The sequence below is a fragment of the Manis pentadactyla genome, chromosome 16, assembly GCF_030020395.1.
Source record: "Manis pentadactyla isolate mManPen7 chromosome 16, mManPen7.hap1, whole genome shotgun sequence".
Lineage (NCBI taxonomy): Eukaryota > Metazoa > Chordata > Mammalia > Pholidota > Manidae > Manis > Manis pentadactyla.
This window is the reverse complement of record NC_080034.1, coordinates 47,359,881-47,373,458: the sequence shown is the minus strand read 5'-3', so window position 1 is coordinate 47,373,458 and position 13,578 is coordinate 47,359,881.

Genomic DNA, 13,578 nt, shown 5'->3' with positions numbered 1-13,578 from the left:
ACATGTCCGGGCGGCAAATCACTGTGACTGAGACAGCCTGAGAGCCTTCTCGGCAGGACCGCAGCTCTGAGGCTTAGGGCCCCTCCGCCACAGGGCTGTGGAGAGGCTTCGCAGACACCACTTGCTGCCCATGTTGCTTGGGGCCTGAAGTCAGTGTGCGCCTGGTTTTCAGAGTTCGGCCTGTGACAGTGGACACCTGCTCAAATAGCCCACATCACCACCCCGATCCCGTCCACACCCCGGCCACCGTCTGCCCTGGACCGCTCTGAAGCCGTCGGAAAGTAGCAGAGAATAAGCGCCTTTTTCAACTGCTAAGCTGAAGTCACCACATGCAAGCGATTGTCTGTCACTCAGGCTGCCTCAGCAAGGCCTTCTACCGAAATAGGCACACAAGCGAGCCTCTACAGCTCAGCAAGGGCAAGCGGTAAGCGGCAGACTTCATTCAAGGCGCCAAGGGTGCGGACGCACAGAACAGACACGGGGAGCACGTGGCAAGCTCAGTTTCAGCATCCACTCCAGCCCCGTGAACGATTTCCCGAACGGGGCATCCAGCTACGTAAGCTGAACGCGAAGCTGACTTGCCCCCAATGCTGTCATTTCGAAGCATCCTGCTCTGCACCTCCCCGTGTGCCTTGTGCGTAAGGCCTAACTGAAGTCTGTGAGATACAGGGTGTACAGCGAGGACAGGCTTCTACTGCAATGTTTACCTCATTTTCCATGTCACATAGGAGCAGTTGGCGTGCAAGGGGAAAGCCACCTGCTGTTCTCTCAGGGAGGGACTCCTCGGTGCTCGGTGGATTGCGCCCCCGCAAGAGTCTGGCAGGAGGCTCCCCTGCAGCAGTTCCTGACACTGGACTACAGGGCATCTGCAGGGCATTGCTCTTACTCACCGGGACGAGGCGCCTCTGTGCGTCCTCCTCTAGCGCCCTCAGCAAACAAGGCCCTCCCGCAGGATGACAAACCTGTGGAGAAAACAAGACCGGCACGACAGGCTTTCCTCAGAGTGCTTGAATGCAGAAGTCTTAGGACTGCCCGTAAGCATTTAGCCTGAGAATCGTAGCAAAGGACGGCTTCTCCCTGCCGATCGCCAGGAGAGAGTTGTGCTGAACGTGGTCGGTTCAGGCTGACAGAGCTCCAAGCCAGAGCGGAGCTCTGTGCTCATGAGCGGACGATCTGCTGTAAGGAGCCCCGGCAGCATCTGCCCTTTAGTACACTTGCACGTCCCATTCACAACACACGTACCTCTCGGACTGGAAGCGCATTCACAGAGGACACCGCGCACACCTAGGTTTTGCCATCCCACTCTGTTGGAGTTTGGAGAAAACAACTGGAAGTGTTAGATCGTCAAGTCTGAGTTTAGGAACCCCACGACAGTTTCCATTGCAGGTTTGAATTCAGCTTCACTGGCCATAAAGAGCGGCGTACTTGACAGGGGCTCCTGGTGCTGCCTGCTTGTGGCCCATTGAGCAGAACGCCCATCGGCCCTTCCTCCAATGCTGTACAGAAAGCACCTTGCTCTGCTTCCACCCCGAGGCTGGGCAGAAGACCTCGTCACAGTATCCCACTGTCGGGCCGTACAAGTATATATAAGAAGCTCACCTCGCCAACGTAGCAGTGTCGAGCTGGCGTTCTGGACATGACTGAGATGCAAGTCACTGGGACTGAGACCGCCTGAGAGCCTTCTCGGCGGGACCGCAGCTCGGAGGCTCAGGGACCCTCCGCCACCGGGCTGTGGAGAGGCTTTGCACGCACCTCTTGCTGCCCATGTTGCTTGCGGCCAGAAGCCAGTGTGCACCTGGTTTTCAGAGCTCAGCCTGTGGCGGGGGAGACCTGCTTATATAGCCCACCTCCCCGGCCCAACCCCGAACACGCCCCCGAAACCGTCTGCCCTGGACCTCTCTGAAGCCGCCGGACAGTAGCAGAGGAAAAGCGCCTTTTTCAACTGCCAAGCTGAAGTCACCACACGCAGGGGATTCTGTGTCAGCCAGGCTGCCTCAGCAAGGCCTCTGGGCTAAATGGCCACGCAAGCGGGCGTCTGCTGCTCAGCAAGAGAGAGCTGTACACGGCACACTTCATTCAAGGCGCCTAGAGTGCAGACGCACGGGACAGACCCGGAGAGCACGTGGCAAGCTCAGTTTGAGCATCCACTCCAGCGACGTGAATGATTTCCCGAAAGGGGCATCCTGCACTGCTTTCTTTCACCCTCATAAGAGGAACCTGAAGCGGAATTGCCTCCACTGCTTGCATTTCGAAGCATGCTGTTGTGCACCTTCCCGTGTGCCTGGTGCTTGAAGCCTATCCGAAGTCTGCGATGTGGAGGGTGAACAGCGAGGACAGCCTTCTACTGCCATGTTTACCTAGTTTTCTATGTCACCTAGGAGAAAGTGACATGCAAGTGGAAAGCCGCCTGGTGTTCTCTCAGGGTCTCGTCATTGCTCGATGGATTGTGAACCCGCAAGAGTCTGGCAGGAGGCTCTCCTGCAGCAGTTCCTGACACTGGACTACAAAGGCATCTGCAGGGCATTGCTCTTACTCACCGGCATGAGGCGGCTCTGTGCGTCCTCTTCTAGCGCCCTCAGCGAACAAGGCCCTCCCGCAGGATGACAAACCTGTGGAGAAAACAAGCCCGGCACGACAGGCTTTCCTCAGAGTGCTTGAATGCAGAAGTCTTAGGACTGCCCGTAAGCATTTAGCCTGAGAATCGTAGAAAAAGGATGGTTTCTCCCTGCAGATCGCCCAGAGACAGCTGTGCTGCCCATGGTCGGTTCTGGCTGACGGAGTTCCAGCCCAGAGCGGAGATCTCTGCTCACGAGCGGACGATCAGCTGAAAGGAGCCCCAACAGCATCTGCCCTTAAGTACAGTTGCACGTCCCATTCACAGCACACGTATCTCTCGGACTGAAAGCGCCTTCACAGAGGACAGCACGCACACCTAGGTTTGCCCATCCCACTCCGTCGGGGTTTGGAGAAAGTAGCTGAAAGTGTTAGATCGTGAAGTCAGAGCTTAGGTACCGAACAACAATTTCGGTTGCAGGTCTGAATTCAGCTTCACTGGCCATAAAGAGCGGCGTACTTGACAGAGGCTCCTGGTGCTGCCTGCCTCTGGCCCATTGAACAGAACGCCCATCCTCCCTTCTTTCAAGGCGGTGCAGAAAGCACCTTGCTCTGCTTCCTCCCCTGAGGCTGGGCAGAAGACCTCGTCACAGTGTCCCACTGTCTGGCAGTACAAGTATATGTAAGAAGCTCACCTCGCCACGTAGCAGTGTTGAGCTGGCGATGTGGACATGTCCGGGCGGCAAATCACTGTGACTGAGACAGCCTGAGAGCCTTCTCGGCAGGACCGCAGCTCTGAGGCTTAGGGCCCCTCCGCCACAGGGCTGTGGAGAGGCTTCGCAGACACCACTTGCTGCCCATGTTGCTTGGGGCCTGAAGTCAGTGTGCGCCTGGTTTTCAGAGTTCGGCCTGTGACAGTGGACACCTGCTCAAATAGCCCACATCACCACCCCGATCCCGTCCACACCCCGGCCACCGTCTGCCCTGGACCGCTCTGAAGCCGTCGGAAAGTAGCAGAGAATAAGCGCCTTTTTCAACTGCTAAGCTGAAGTCACCACATGCAAGCGATTGTCTGTCACTCAGGCTGCCTCAGCAAGGCCTTCTACCGAAATAGGCACACAAGCGAGCCTCTACAGCTCAGCAAGGGCAAGCGGTAAGCGGCAGACTTCATTCAAGGCGCCAAGGGTGCGGACGCACAGAACAGACACGGGGAGCACGTGGCAAGCTCAGTTTCAGCATCCACTCCAGCCCCGTGAACGATTTCCCGAACGGGGCATCCAGCTACGTAAGCTGAACGCGAAGCTGACTTGCCCCCAATGCTGTCATTTCGAAGCATCCTGCTCTGCACCTCCCCGTGTGCCTTGTGCGTAAGGCCTAACTGAAGTCTGTGAGATACAGGGTGTACAGCGAGGACAGGCTTCTACTGCAATGTTTACCTCATTTTCCATGTCACATAGGAGCAGTTGGCGTGCAAGGGGAAAGCCACCTGCTGTTCTCTCAGGGAGGGACTCCTCGGTGCTCGGTGGATTGCGCCCCCGCAAGAGTCTGGCAGGAGGCTCCCCTGCAGCAGTTCCTGACACTGGACTACAGGGCATCTGCAGGGCATTGCTCTTACTCACCGGGACGAGGCGCCTCTGTGCGTCCTCCTCTAGCGCCCTCAGCAAACAAGGCCCTCCCGCAGGATGACAAACCTGTGGAGAAAACAAGACCGGCACGACAGGCTTTCCTCAGAGTGCTTGAATGCAGAAGTCTTAGGACTGCCCGTAAGCATTTAGCCTGAGAATCGTAGCAAAGGACGGCTTCTCCCTGCCGATCGCCAGGAGAGAGTTGTGCTGAACGTGGTCGGTTCAGGCTGACAGAGCTCCAAGCCAGAGCGGAGCTCTGTGCTCATGAGCGGACGATCTGCTGTAAGGAGCCCCGGCAGCATCTGCCCTTTAGTACACTTGCACGTCCCATTCACAACACACGTACCTCTCGGACTGGAAGCGCATTCACAGAGGACACCGCGCACACCTAGGTTTTGCCATCCCACTCTGTTGGAGTTTGGAGAAAACAACTGGAAGTGTTAGATCGTCAAGTCTGAGTTTAGGAACCCCACGACAGTTTCCATTGCAGGTTTGAATTCAGCTTCACTGGCCATAAAGAGCGGCGTACTTGACAGGGGCTCCTGGTGCTGCCTGCTTGTGGCCCATTGAGCAGAACGCCCATCGGCCCTTCCTCCAATGCTGTACAGAAAGCACCTTGCTCTGCTTCCACCCCGAGGCTGGGCAGAAGACCTCGTCACAGTATCCCACTGTCGGGCCGTACAAGTATATATAAGAAGCTCACCTCGCCAACGTAGCAGTGTCGAGCTGGCGTTCTGGACATGACTGAGATGCAAGTCACTGGGACTGAGACCGCCTGAGAGCCTTCTCGGCGGGACCGCAGCTCGGAGGCTCAGGGACCCTCCGCCACCGGGCTGTGGAGAGGCTTTGCACGCACCTCTTGCTGCCCATGTTGCTTGCGGCCGGAAGCCAGTGTGCACCTGGTTTTCAGAGCTCAGCCTGTGGCGGGGGAGACCTGCTTATATAGCCCACCTCCCCGGCCCAACCCCGAACACGCCCCCGAAACCGTCTGCCCTGGACCTCTCTGAAGCCGCCGGACAGTAGCAGAGGAAAAGCGCCTTTTTCAACTGCCAAGCTGAAGTCACCACACGCAGGGGATTCTGTGTCAGCCAGGCTGCCTCAGCAAGGCCTCTGGGCTAAATGGCCACGCAAGCGGGCGTCTGCTGCTCAGCAAGAGAGAGCTGTACACGGCACACTTCATTCAAGGCGCCTAGAGTGCAGACGCACGGGACAGACCCGGAGAGCACGTGGCAAGCTCAGTTTGAGCATCCACTCCAGCGACGTGAATGATTTCCCGAAAGGGGCATCCTGCACTGCTTTCTTTCGCCCTCATAAGAGGAACCTGAAGCGGAATTGCCTCCACTGCTTGCATTTCGAAGCATGCTGTTGTGCACCTTCCCGTGTGCCTGGTGCTTGAAGCCTATCCGAAGTCTGCGATGTGGAGGGTGAACAGCGAGGACAGCCTTCTACTGCCATGTTTACCTAGTTTTCTATGTCACCTAGGAGAAAGTGACATGCAAGTGGAAAGCCGCCTGGTGTTCTCTCAGGGTCTCGTCATTGCTCGATGGATTGTGAACCCGCAAGAGTCTGGCAGGAGGCTCTCCTGCAGCAGTTCCTGACACTGGACTACAAAGGCATCTGCAGGGCATTGCTCTTACTCACCGGCATGAGGCGGCTCTGTGCGTCCTCTTCTAGCGCCCTCAGCGAACAAGGCCCTCCCGCAGGATGACAAACCTGTGGAGAAAACAAGCCCGGCACGACAGGCTTTCCTCAGAGTGCTTGAATGCAGAAGTCTTAGGACTGCCCGTAAGCATTTAGCCTGAGAATCGTAGAAAAAGGATGGTTTCTCCCTGCAGATCGCCCAGAGACAGCTGTGCTGCCCATGGTCGGTTCTGGCTGACGGAGTTCCAGCCCAGAGCGGAGATCTCTGCTCACGAGCGGACGATCAGCTGAAAGGAGCCCCAACAGCATCTGCCCTTAAGTACAGTTGCACGTCCCATTCACAGCACACGTATCTCTCGGACTGAAAGCGCCTTCACAGAGGACAGCACGCACACCTAGGTTTGCCCATCCCACTCCGTCGGGGTTTGGAGAAAGTAGCTGAAAGTGTTAGATCGTGAAGTCAGAGCTTAGGTACCGAACAACAATTTCGGTTGCAGGTCTGAATTCAGCTTCACTGGCCATAAAGAGCGGCGTACTTGACAGAGGCTCCTGGTGCTGCCTGCCTCTGGCCCATTGAACAGAACGCCCATCCTCCCTTCTTTCAAGGCGGTGCAGAAAGCACCTTGCTCTGCTTCCTCCCCTGAGGCTGGGCAGAAGACCTCGTCACAGTGTCCCACTGTCTGGCAGTACAAGTATATGTAAGAAGCTCACCTCGCCACGTAGCAGTGTTGAGCTGGCGATGTGGACATGTCCGGGCGGCAAATCACTGTGACTGAGACAGCCTGAGAGCCTTCTCGGCAGGACCGCAGCTCTGAGGCTTAGGGCCCCTCCGCCACAGGGCTGTGGAGAGGCTTCGCAGACACCACTTGCTGCCCATGTTGCTTGGGGCCTGAAGTCAGTGTGCGCCTGGTTTTCAGAGTTCGGCCTGTGACAGTGGACACCTGCTCAAATAGCCCACATCACCACCCCGATCCCGTCCACACCCCGGCCACCGTCTGCCCTGGACCGCTCTGAAGCCGTCGGAAAGTAGCAGAGAATAAGCGCCTTTTTCAACTGCTAAGCTGAAGTCACCACATGCAAGCGATTGTCTGTCACTCAGGCTGCCTCAGCAAGGCCTTCTACCGAAATAGGCACACAAGCGAGCCTCTACAGCTCAGCAAGGGCAAGCGGTAAGCGGCAGACTTCATTCAAGGCGCCAAGGGTGCGGACGCACAGAACAGACACGGGGAGCACGTGGCAAGCTCAGTTTCAGCATCCACTCCAGCCCCGTGAACGATTTCCCGAACGGGGCATCCAGCTACGTAAGCTGAACGCGAAGCTGACTTGCCCCCAATGCTGTCATTTCGAAGCATCCTGCTCTGCACCTCCCCGTGTGCCTTGTGCGTAAGGCCTAACTGAAGTCTGTGAGATACAGGGTGTACAGCGAGGACAGGCTTCTACTGCAATGTTTACCTCATTTTCCATGTCACATAGGAGCAGTTGGCGTGCAAGGGGAAAGCCACCTGCTGTTCTCTCAGGGAGGGACTCCTCGGTGCTCGGTGGATTGCGCCCCCGCAAGAGTCTGGCAGGAGGCTCCCCTGCAGCAGTTCCTGACACTGGACTACAGGGCATCTGCAGGGCATTGCTCTTACTCACCGGGACGAGGCGCCTCTGTGCGTCCTCCTCTAGCGCCCTCAGCAAACAAGGCCCTCCCGCAGGATGACAAACCTGTGGAGAAAACAAGACCGGCACGACAGGCTTTCCTCAGAGTGCTTGAATGCAGAAGTCTTAGGACTGCCCGTAAGCATTTAGCCTGAGAATCGTAGCAAAGGACGGCTTCTCCCTGCCGATCGCCAGGAGAGAGTTGTGCTGAACGTGGTCGGTTCAGGCTGACAGAGCTCCAAGCCAGAGCGGAGCTCTGTGCTCATGAGCGGACGATCTGCTGTAAGGAGCCCCGGCAGCATCTGCCCTTTAGTACACTTGCACGTCCCATTCACAACACACGTACCTCTCGGACTGGAAGCGCATTCACAGAGGACACCGCGCACACCTAGGTTTTGCCATCCCACTCTGTTGGAGTTTGGAGAAAACAACTGGAAGTGTTAGATCGTCAAGTCTGAGTTTAGGAACCCCACGACAGTTTCCATTGCAGGTTTGAATTCAGCTTCACTGGCCATAAAGAGCGGCGTACTTGACAGGGGCTCCTGGTGCTGCCTGCTTGTGGCCCATTGAGCAGAACGCCCATCGGCCCTTCCTCCAATGCTGTACAGAAAGCACCTTGCTCTGCTTCCACCCCGAGGCTGGGCAGAAGACCTCGTCACAGTATCCCACTGTCGGGCCGTACAAGTATATATAAGAAGCTCACCTCGCCAACGTAGCAGTGTCGAGCTGGCGTTCTGGACATGACTGAGATGCAAGTCACTGGGACTGAGACCGCCTGAGAGCCTTCTCGGCGGGACCGCAGCTCGGAGGCTCAGGGACCCTCCGCCACCGGGCTGTGGAGAGGCTTTGCACGCACCTCTTGCTGCCCATGTTGCTTGCGGCCGGAAGCCAGTGTGCACCTGGTTTTCAGAGCTCAGCCTGTGGCGGGGGAGACCTGCTTATATAGCCCACCTCCCCGGCCCAACCCCGAACACGCCCCCGAAACCGTCTGCCCTGGACCTCTCTGAAGCCGCCGGACAGTAGCAGAGGAAAAGCGCCTTTTTCAACTGCCAAGCTGAAGTCACCACACGCAGGGGATTCTGTGTCAGCCAGGCTGCCTCAGCAAGGCCTCTGGGCTAAATGGCCACGCAAGCGGGCGTCTGCTGCTCAGCAAGAGAGAGCTGTACACGGCACACTTCATTCAAGGCGCCTAGAGTGCAGACGCACGGGACAGACCCGGAGAGCACGTGGCAAGCTCAGTTTGAGCATCCACTCCAGCGACGTGAATGATTTCCCGAAAGGGGCATCCTGCACTGCTTTCTTTCGCCCTCATAAGAGGAACCTGAAGCGGAATTGCCTCCACTGCTTGCATTTCGAAGCATGCTGTTGTGCACCTTCCCGTGTGCCTGGTGCTTGAAGCCTATCCGAAGTCTGCGATGTGGAGGGTGAACAGCGAGGACAGCCTTCTACTGCCATGTTTACCTAGTTTTCTATGTCACCTAGGAGAAAGTGACATGCAAGTGGAAAGCCGCCTGGTGTTCTCTCAGGGTCTCGTCATTGCTCGATGGATTGTGAACCCGCAAGAGTCTGGCAGGAGGCTCTCCTGCAGCAGTTCCTGACACTGGACTACAAAGGCATCTGCAGGGCATTGCTCTTACTCACCGGCATGAGGCGGCTCTGTGCGTCCTCTTCTAGCGCCCTCAGCGAACAAGGCCCTCCCGCAGGATGACAAACCTGTGGAGAAAACAAGCCCGGCACGACAGGCTTTCCTCAGAGTGCTTGAATGCAGAAGTCTTAGGACTGCCCGTAAGCATTTAGCCTGAGAATCGTAGAAAAAGGATGGTTTCTCCCTGCAGATCGCCCAGAGACAGCTGTGCTGCCCATGGTCGGTTCTGGCTGACGGAGTTCCAGCCCAGAGCGGAGATCTCTGCTCACGAGCGGACGATCAGCTGAAAGGAGCCCCAACAGCATCTGCCCTTAAGTACAGTTGCACGTCCCATTCACAGCACACGTATCTCTCGGACTGAAAGCGCCTTCACAGAGGACAGCACGCACACCTAGGTTTGCCCATCCCACTCCGTCGGGGTTTGGAGAAAGTAGCTGAAAGTGTTAGATCGTGAAGTCAGAGCTTAGGTACCGAACAACAATTTCGGTTGCAGGTCTGAATTCAGCTTCACTGGCCATAAAGAGCGGCGTACTTGACAGAGGCTCCTGGTGCTGCCTGCCTCTGGCCCATTGAACAGAACGCCCATCCTCCCTTCTTTCAAGGCGGTGCAGAAAGCACCTTGCTCTGCTTCCTCCCCTGAGGCTGGGCAGAAGACCTCGTCACAGTGTCCCACTGTCTGGCAGTACAAGTATATGTAAGAAGCTCACCTCGCCACGTAGCAGTGTTGAGCTGGCGATGTGGACATGTCCGGGCGGCAAATCACTGTGACTGAGACAGCCTGAGAGCCTTCTCGGCAGGACCGCAGCTCTGAGGCTTAGGGCCCCTCCGCCACAGGGCTGTGGAGAGGCTTCGCAGACACCACTTGCTGCCCATGTTGCTTGGGGCCTGAAGTCAGTGTGCGCCTGGTTTTCAGAGTTCGGCCTGTGACAGTGGACACCTGCTCAAATAGCCCACATCACCACCCCGATCCCGTCCACACCCCGGCCACCGTCTGCCCTGGACCGCTCTGAAGCCGTCGGAAAGTAGCAGAGAATAAGCGCCTTTTTCAACTGCTAAGCTGAAGTCACCACATGCAAGCGATTGTCTGTCACTCAGGCTTCCTCAGCAAGGCCTTCTACCAAAATAGGCACACAAGCGAGCCTCTACAGCTCAGCAAGGGCAAGCGGTAAGCGGCAGACTTCATTCAAGGCGCCAAGGGTGCGGACGCACAGAACAGACACGGGGAGCACGTGGCAAGCTCAGTTTCAGCATCCACTCCAGCCCCGTGAACGATTTCCCGAACGGGGCATCCAGCTACGTAAGCTGAACGCGAAGCTGACTTGCCCCCAATGCTGTCATTTCGAAGCATCCTGCTCTGCACCTCCCCGTGTGCCTTGTGCGTAAGGCCTAACTGAAGTCTGTGAGATACAGGGTGTACAGCGAGGACAGGCTTCTACTGCAATGTTTACCTCATTTTCCATGTCACATAGGAGCAGTTGGCGTGCAAGGGGAAAGCCACCTGCTGTTCTCTCAGGGAGGGACTCCTCGGTGCTCGGTGGATTGCGCCCCCGCAAGAGTCTGGCAGGAGGCTCCCCTGCAGCAGTTCCTGACACTGGACTACAGGGCATCTGCAGGGCATTGCTCTTACTCACCGGGACGAGGCGCCTCTGTGCGTCCTCCTCTAGCGCCCTCAGCAAACAAGGCCCTCCCGCAGGATGACAAACCTGTGGAGAAAACAAGACCGGCACGACAGGCTTTCCTCAGAGTGCTTGAATGCAGAAGTCTTAGGACTGCCCGTAAGCATTTAGCCTGAGAATCGTAGCAAAGGACGGCTTCTCCCTGCCGATCGCCAGGAGAGAGTTGTGCTGAACGTGGTCGGTTCAGGCTGACAGAGCTCCAAGCCAGAGCGGAGCTCTGTGCTCATGAGCGGACGATCTGCTGTAAGGAGCCCCGGCAGCATCTGCCCTTTAGTACACTTGCACGTCCCATTCACAACACACGTACCTCTCGGACTGGAAGCGCATTCACAGAGGACACCGCGCACACCTAGGTTTTGCCATCCCACTCTGTTGGAGTTTGGAGAAAACAACTGGAAGTGTTAGATCGTCAAGTCTGAGTTTAGGAACCCCACGACAGTTTCCATTGCAGGTTTGAATTCAGCTTCACTGGCCATAAAGAGCGGCGTACTTGACAGGGGCTCCTGGTGCTGCCTGCTTGTGGCCCATTGAGCAGAACGCCCATCGGCCCTTCCTCCAATGCTGTACAGAAAGCACCTTGCTCTGCTTCCACCCCGAGGCTGGGCAGAAGACCTCGTCACAGTATCCCACTGTCGGGCCGTACAAGTATATATAAGAAGCTCACCTCGCCAACGTAGCAGTGTCGAGCTGGCGTTCTGGACATGACTGAGATGCAAGTCACTGGGACTGAGACCGCCTGAGAGCCTTCTCGGCGGGACCGCAGCTCGGAGGCTCAGGGACCCTCCGCCACCGGGCTGTGGAGAGGCTTTGCACGCACCTCTTGCTGCCCATGTTGCTTGCGGCCGGAAGCCAGTGTGCACCTGGTTTTCAGAGCTCAGCCTGTGGCGGGGGAGACCTGCTTATATAGCCCACCTCCCCGGCCCAACCCCGAACACGCCCCCGAAACCGTCTGCCCTGGACCTCTCTGAAGCCGCCGGACAGTAGCAGAGGAAAAGCGCCTTTTTCAACTGCCAAGCTGAAGTCACCACACGCAGGGGATTCTGTGTCAGCCAGGCTGCCTCAGCAAGGCCTCTGGGCTAAATGGCCACGCAAGCGGGCGTCTGCTGCTCAGCAAGAGAGAGCTGTACACGGCACACTTCATTCAAGGCGCCTAGAGTGCAGACGCACGGGACAGACCCGGAGAGCACGTGGCAAGCTCAGTTTGAGCATCCACTCCAGCGACGTGAATGATTTCCCGAAAGGGGCATCCTGCACTGCTTTCTTTCGCCCTCATAAGAGGAACCTGAAGCGGAATTGCCTCCACTGCTTGCATTTCGAAGCATGCTGTTGTGCACCTTCCCGTGTGCCTGGTGCTTGAAGCCTATCCGAAGTCTGCGATGTGGAGGGTGAACAGCGAGGACAGCCTTCTACTGCCATGTTTACCTAGTTTTCTATGTCACCTAGGAGAAAGTGACATGCAAGTGGAAAGCCGCCTGGTGTTCTCTCAGGGTCTCGTCATTGCTCGATGGATTGTGAACCCGCAAGAGTCTGGCAGGAGGCTCTCCTGCAGCAGTTCCTGACACTGGACTACAAAGGCATCTGCAGGGCATTGCTCTTACTCACCGGCATGAGGCGGCTCTGTGCGTCCTCTTCTAGCGCCCTCAGCGAACAAGGCCCTCCCGCAGGATGACAAACCTGTGGAGAAAACAAGCCCGGCACGACAGGCTTTCCTCAGAGTGCTTGAATGCAGAAGTCTTAGGACTGCCCGTAAGCATTTAGCCTGAGAATCGTAGAAAAAGGATGGTTTCTCCCTGCAGATCGCCCAGAGACAGCTGTGCTGCCCATGGTCGGTTCTGGCTGACGGAGTTCCAGCCCAGAGCGGAGATCTCTGCTCACGAGCGGACGATCAGCTGAAAGGAGCCCCAACAGCATCTGCCCTTAAGTACAGTTGCACGTCCCATTCACAGCACACGTATCTCTCGGACTGAAAGCGCCTTCACAGAGGACAGCACGCACACCTAGGTTTGCCCATCCCACTCCGTCGGGGTTTGGAGAAAGTAGCTGAAAGTGTTAGATCGTGAAGTCAGAGCTTAGGTACCGAACAACAATTTCGGTTGCAGGTCTGAATTCAGCTTCACTGGCCATAAAGAGCGGCGTACTTGACAGAGGCTCCTGGTGCTGCCTGCCTCTGGCCCATTGAACAGAACGCCCATCCTCCCTTCTTTCAAGGCGGTGCAGAAAGCACCTTGCTCTGCTTCCTCCCCTGAGGCTGGGCAGAAGACCTCGTCACAGTGTCCCACTGTCTGGCAGTACAAGTATATGTAAGAAGCTCACCTCGCCACGTAGCAGTGTTGAGCTGGCGATGTGGACATGTCCGGGCGGCAAATCACTGTGACTGAGACAGCCTGAGAGCCTTCTCGGCAGGACCGCAGCTCTGAGGCTTAGGGCCCCTCCGCCACAGGGCTGTGGAGAGGCTTCGCAGACACCACTTGCTGCCCATGTTGCTTGGGGCCTGAAGTCAGTGTGCGCCTGGTTTTCAGAGTTCGGCCTGTGACAGTGGACACCTGCTCAAATAGCCCACATCACCACCCCGATCCCGTCCACACCCCGGCCACCGTCTGCCCTGGACCGCTCTGAAGCCGTCGGAAAGTAGCAGAGAATAAGCGCCTTTTTCAACTGCTAAGCTGAAGTCACCACATGCAAGCGATTGTCTGTCACTCAGGCTGCCTCAGCAAGGCCTTCTACCGAAATAGGCACACAAGCGAGCCTCTACAGCTCAGCAAGGGCAAGCGGTAAGCGGCAGACTTCATTCAAGGCG